The sequence below is a fragment of the Saccopteryx bilineata genome, chromosome 12, assembly GCF_036850765.1.
Source record: "Saccopteryx bilineata isolate mSacBil1 chromosome 12, mSacBil1_pri_phased_curated, whole genome shotgun sequence".
In the NCBI taxonomy this organism is placed as follows: Eukaryota; Metazoa; Chordata; class Mammalia; order Chiroptera; family Emballonuridae; genus Saccopteryx; species Saccopteryx bilineata.
In genome coordinates, this window is record NC_089501.1 from 10,522,091 (window position 1) to 10,528,090 (window position 6,000).

Sequence of the window (6,000 nt, forward strand, 5' to 3'; positions counted from 1 at the left end):
GAAGTGGTGCTGGCCAATGCCCAGCTCCAGCCCACATTCCCTCCTGGGAGGGGGAGGGGCTGGCAGTGAAGGTTAGACAAGCTGCCCTATGGAGTGGATGTGGGTCCTCATTCTGTGACTCTGGGTGGCAGGGGAGCCTGGGCTCAGGGAGGAAATGAGGAGGGCACAGGTGGGGGAAAGCTCCAGAAAGGGAGAGGCAAATATTTTTGCTGTACCATGGAGGGACCCTTTCTCCTACTCTCCCAGCACAATGAGGTCTTGGTGCAGGAGTGGGAGTTGTGGTCAGAATTGCATGGAGACAAAGGCTGAAAAAGCCAAAGTCTGTGGCTTTCAAGCTGTGAAGGGATGGGGTAGGGGAAGTCCCCAAGTGGCCCTCAGGCTAGACAGCCTGTGTCCCAGCCACACTGGCCACCTCCCAGTCAGTGAGAGGTTGAGAATAAGCACATCAAAGAGAAAACAGACACCTTCATTCTCATCCCGGGTTGTAGATGTAATTGTGGTCTGGGGGTGGCGGTGGGGGCACAGAGAAAGGTGGAGAAGGGGGCAAACACTGCTGAGGACATCAGCTCCTCTGGCAGCTCCAAGTGCATGCACTCTCGTGTGGGATCAGAGATTTCTGACAGCTTTTTTAGGAAGCCCCAAAATGCCTGTGGGTCCATCTTGATGGGCTCAAAGGACATAGAAGAGTTGGGTTCAAAAGAATTGCTATTACCGCTGCTGCTGCTGCTGCCCAGCAGGGCAGAAGACTGTGGCGGCCGGGTGTCTGGTGCGTGGGGCCCAGCAGAAGTGAGCTGAGCTCACCACTGTCCTTACTATCAGTTCCTGGGCCACCACTCACTGTGCTCTTAGCTGTTGGACTGGCCATCCCTTGGGCTCTGGTGCTGCCAGGGATGCGGGTGGTAGTGGTCACCTGGGGACTGGTTGAGTACGAGGCCTCCTGAGGCGAGGCCACAGCAAGTCTGGGCAGAGGTGGAGGAGTGGCGACAGCAGGTGAGCTCTGCAGCAGAACTTCAGATGGCGGCACAGGCACTGCCACAGATGGTGAGCTTCAGGCCTCCTTGTTCAACCAGCAGCACCTTGACACGGCACTCACACTTTTCAAACAGATCTGGTGCTCCTTCTGCCCATTGCAGGCCTCTGGGATGGGTACTTCCAGGCTGGTGCCAGATGGGGCCCAGATGGCCGAGAAGGTGTCTCCAGCACAGCATCTGCAGATGTCCTCAGGAGTCACGTAGCCCAAGCAGCTGTTCTGCACGTCCTATCTCATTCCAGAAACTCGGCTGCACCCACACTTGTGCTGGTCCAGTTCTTGGTTTCACTCATGCAATTCCTTGATCTCTGCCTTGAGCTCAACCAGCTTTTCGCAATCTCCTGGGTATTGCAACCCGTCCCATACCTTTCTACTGGAGGCCATTCTGTGATTTTTTTCATGATCGACCCAATACTTTCCATCACTTTGGAAATAATGTAAATCCACCCTTTCTGGCACAAAGCTAGGGTGTCAACTACCGCTTGAGGTCCTTCACCTCAGGCAGAAGTAACATAAACTCAGTAGTGAGAAGTCCCAAGCTTCCTCGCCCGGAGTCAGTGGCACCTGCGGTCCAGTCTCTACAGCTGCGCCCGCCACCTCCCCTCAGCCAGTCCCAGCCAGGCTGGCCCTGCTGCCACCAACAATATTTCTAGCCCTGGCCGGTTGGCTCAGCAGTAGAGCGTTGGCCTAGCGTGCGGAGGACCCGGGTTGGATTCTCGGCCAGGGCACACAGGAGAAGCACCCATTTGCTTCTCCACCCCTCCGCCGCGCTTTCCTCTCTGTCTCTCTCTTCCCCTCCCGCAGCCAAGGCTCCATTGGAGCAAAGATGGCCCGGGCGCTGGGGATGGCTCTGTGGCCTCTGCCTCAGGCGCTAGAGTGGCTCTAGTCGCAACATGGCGACACCCAGGATGGACAGAGCATCGCCCCCTGGTGGGCAGAGCTTCGCCCCTGGTGGGCGTGCCAGGTGGATCCCGGTCGGGCGCATGCGGGAGTCTGTCTGACTGTCTCTCCCTGTTTCCAAGCTTCAGAAAAATGAAAAGAAAAAACAAAAACAAAAACAAAACAATATTTCTATACATTAAAACAGCTTCATCATGCCTGACCTGTGGTGACACAGTAGATAAAGTGTCAATCTGAAAGGCTAAGGTCACTGGTTAGAATCCCCAGGCTTACAGAGTCAAGGCACATACGAGAGGCAACTACAACTACTACAAGTTCATGCTTCCTGCTCCTCCCCTCCCTTCTCTCTCTCCTCTCTCTAAAATCAATAACTGAAATCTTAAAAAAAGAAAAAAGCTTCATCAGTGTTTTTTAAACCAACTTTGAAGCAAACTTTTAAAACAAAAATCATTTTTAAGTTAGAGTCTGCACCATATAAACTGGTTATGTTTGGGTATACGTAAGTTTATCCTGTCAGTGTGAATTTCCCATTGGGGAGAAGAGCTTTCTTCATCTTCACCACCAGCATCCCTTTAGGGGCTTAGCGCCTCCGGCCAGAGCACCTTTAACCAGTTTAATTGCTCTCTTTCTCTCAGAAGATGTTCTGTTTGGTGAAACTTGACCAGACACAGCACAGCTTCAAAGACAGCATCTCGGGCTGAGCCAACATGTGTGCTTAAATGTGAGGGGTGTTCGCATTGCCTCTCTTCTTCACTCATCCCCACCCTGCGCAAGCACAGTAGGTTTTTGATAATTCTAAGAAAATTCAGCTGTAGAGAGGAACCTATTTCTTTATTTTCATTATTGAGAAAATGTGGCAGGGGTAGGGGGAAACAACTGTCACCCCATCAAGGTCTTCATTTGTTGAAACTTTTCTGCTGACATAAAATTTAGGATTTCTATTTAAGTGCCTTCCCAAAATTGGTTTTGCTTAAGAGAAAGTCAAAAGGATTCCTGGATGCCTCTCGTTCAGGCTTTCAAATTTTATCTCATCACCACATGTCACCAGTCTAACCCCCAAAAGTTCTTTTTTGGGCAAGATTTCTTAATTTTTTTATTTCATTGGATAAATATTCAAAGAATACACTGAGATCTTTAAGCTTAGCTGGAATCAATGTATTGGGCAAGTAATGAATCTAATTGTTATGCTAGCTTCCATGTCAGCAAAATAACAGATGTACAGTATAATGGAGAAGAAAAAAGTTGCTTTGGGATTGTAAGAGCAGGTGCTACATGAAAAAATCACATGGAACTTTCTCAAGTACAGTTAGAAACAGTTGGAAATTAGCCAGGAGGAACATTTTCCTTCAATCCTTGGACATCCAGTTGTGGGCTGGGATTAGGCCTCCGAACAGCTGAGTCAGGAGGACACTGACACCTTGTCACTTCTTCAAGCTCTTTATTCCTTCCTCACCCTCCAACAAAAGCAGCAGAGATTGCCCTCCTGCAACTACACACACACACACACACACACACACTCCCCCCCCCTCACACACACACACACACACTCCCCCCCACACACACACACACTCCCCCCCTCACACACACACACACACTCCCCCCCCTCTCTCACACACACACACCCCCTCTCTCTCACACACACACACACACCCTCTCTCTTTCTCTCTCTCTCTTTCTCTCACACACACACACTCCCCCCTCTCTTTCTCTCTCTCTTTCTCTCTCTCTCACACACACACACTCCCCCCTCTCTCTTTCTCTCTCTCTCCCTCTCTCTCACACACACACACACTCCCCCCCTCTCTCTCACACACACACACACCCTCTCTCACACACACACACACTCCCCCTCTCTTTCTCTCTCTTTCTCTCTCTCTCACACACACACACTCCCCCCTCTCTCTTTCTTTCTCTCTCTCTCTCTCTCTCTCTCTTTCTCTCTCTCACACACACACACACACACACACACACACACGAGTCCAGCTGCCACATATGGCTTTCAGAGAACACTAGACAATGTTGAGTCCAAGCAAGTTACCATGGTTCTCTGGCTATTATTGTGTCCAGCACATCAGCGAATAGAAATAAGTATGCACATGTTCTAAAAGGCCTTTTGGGAGAAGGATCAGTGGGGCTGCATGGGGGACACAATGGCAGGCTTTGTCATAGAGAAAGGATTTGGTCTGGCAGGCAGCAACAGTCCTGCTGGACACAGGATTTGTCTGCAAGGGCAGTGTGGGAAACCATGTGCAAGTTTACAGAACATCCTCATTAGGAAAAGTAGGGCATTTAGCATAATTAAAAGTCATCCTAAAGACATCAGGTAAGAGCCTGCTGTTTTTAATTAATTGCTTCCGTGATCCTGTGACTTTAAAAGGGGTGCCTTTCTTGTCCACAGAGGTTTAGAATTACTTCAAAAATACAAGTTGTTCAAATGGTGGGGGAGGAAGCAGAGTGTATGTAAAAATTATGTGAAGACAAAAGAAGAAACAGAGGAGGAAAAGTATGGGAGAGGGAGAAAGCATTGAAAATTATAAACAGTCAACTTCTATAATTTGCTAAAATGATCAGGTTTTCTTTCCATGCGCTGTGCCTCAGCACCCTCACATCCAAAGTACAACTCCCCACGGACCTGCATCCTGCTTAATATAAATTATCGGGGGGGGGGGAATACCAGGGCCAAGGTTAACAGAAAACAACTAGAAAATAAACTGAGAGCCACATGTCATAGATTTCTCCAATAAATAGATTTTTAAAAACTATTTTGAAGAGTCAGCATACCCAGCACAAGCTGGGCAAACCAAGGACTTTATGTGTCTCCATGATCATGAAAAGAAAGTGAGGACAATAGAATTGCGATAGTTAGGTGGGGTGGGGGGCAGAATGGACATAGAAGAAATCTGATCTAAAATACTTTTTTGTTTGTTATCTATAAAATCCCCAAAGTAAATTAAGTAATTACTTCCACTCTCTGCTTTTCTTGTGCATAGTTTATAAATGAAGAAATGGTTATGTATTTTAAATATTTGTATTCAGACTTTATAAACTATAAAGTACATTGTATAAAGTAGTATCTGCACATTAGAGAGAATATTACTAATGGTTGGAAAGGAAAAGTAGCAGACTCGCTATTTAAATAAATATATAAAATGTTCTCTTTAAATTTGTATATTTTCTTCTTCTTTTCTCCCATCATTTACATTGCATTGTACGAATTTGTATTCTGCTTTTCTTACTTACCATGGCAAATATCTCCTCGTGTCCTGCATCGTCCATGCAAATGCCTGGAAATTAGAATTATACCTCTCTCTTTTCAGAAGCCACAGTTTTCACTAAGCTCATACCTCTTTGTGTGAGTACGTGTGTCTAGCCAGGCTCTGTGATGTGCATCCCTGCTACCATAGATTGATTCAGAACCAAGGTTGACATTGTTCTCAACACAGATGCTCTCTATTCAACCAGGACTTGTCAAATCTGTCAAATTTTCTGTTACAGGTCATAAAAGATAAGAGTTCATTGTGGGAGTGATGAGAAAGCCCAGAGAAAACCACAGAAACGGTAAAAAAACAAGAACCATGAGGCAATAGAACTCATATGGTAGAGTGGAGTAGAGAGAAACTGTGACTCATTAAAATTAAGCTTAATTGCTCTAATGTGTAAATCACCATTAGAGCCAATAGTCGGTTACTTTCAAAAAGTAATAAAAAAAAATCATCCAGTACAGATATATTAAATTCCCAGGAATAGTAGTTAACTTCTAAGTAATACTTACTGCATGTCAGGTGTAATTCTCTGTTCTCTACCTATGTGTTGAGCTTTTATCTAACCTTCCTATCAATTGTAACCACACAGAAACTCAATTTCTTTAACATGACCCTTTCTCCTTTCTGTCTGCCCACACCCTTTCTTATTCATTAAGCCCTTAGGACATTAGATTCTGGTCAGCATCAAACTATTTTAAGACCAAAGCTTCAGATCTGTTGAGGACAGAAACAGAGTTTTGATAAATTAAAGATAACATCTTGACCTCGGTTGTGTTTTGGCCCCAAGCCCATGAAAGCTGAAGGACC

At 46.3% G+C, this 6,000-nt stretch overlaps 1 pseudogene; it reads right to left on the reverse strand.

Annotated features, from left to right (window-relative positions):
* Positions 1 to 330: 330 nt before the first annotated feature.
* Positions 331 to 5,206, reverse strand: LOC136316438 (transcription factor E2F4 pseudogene; annotated as a pseudogene).
* Positions 5,207 to 6,000: the final 794 nt, after the last annotated feature.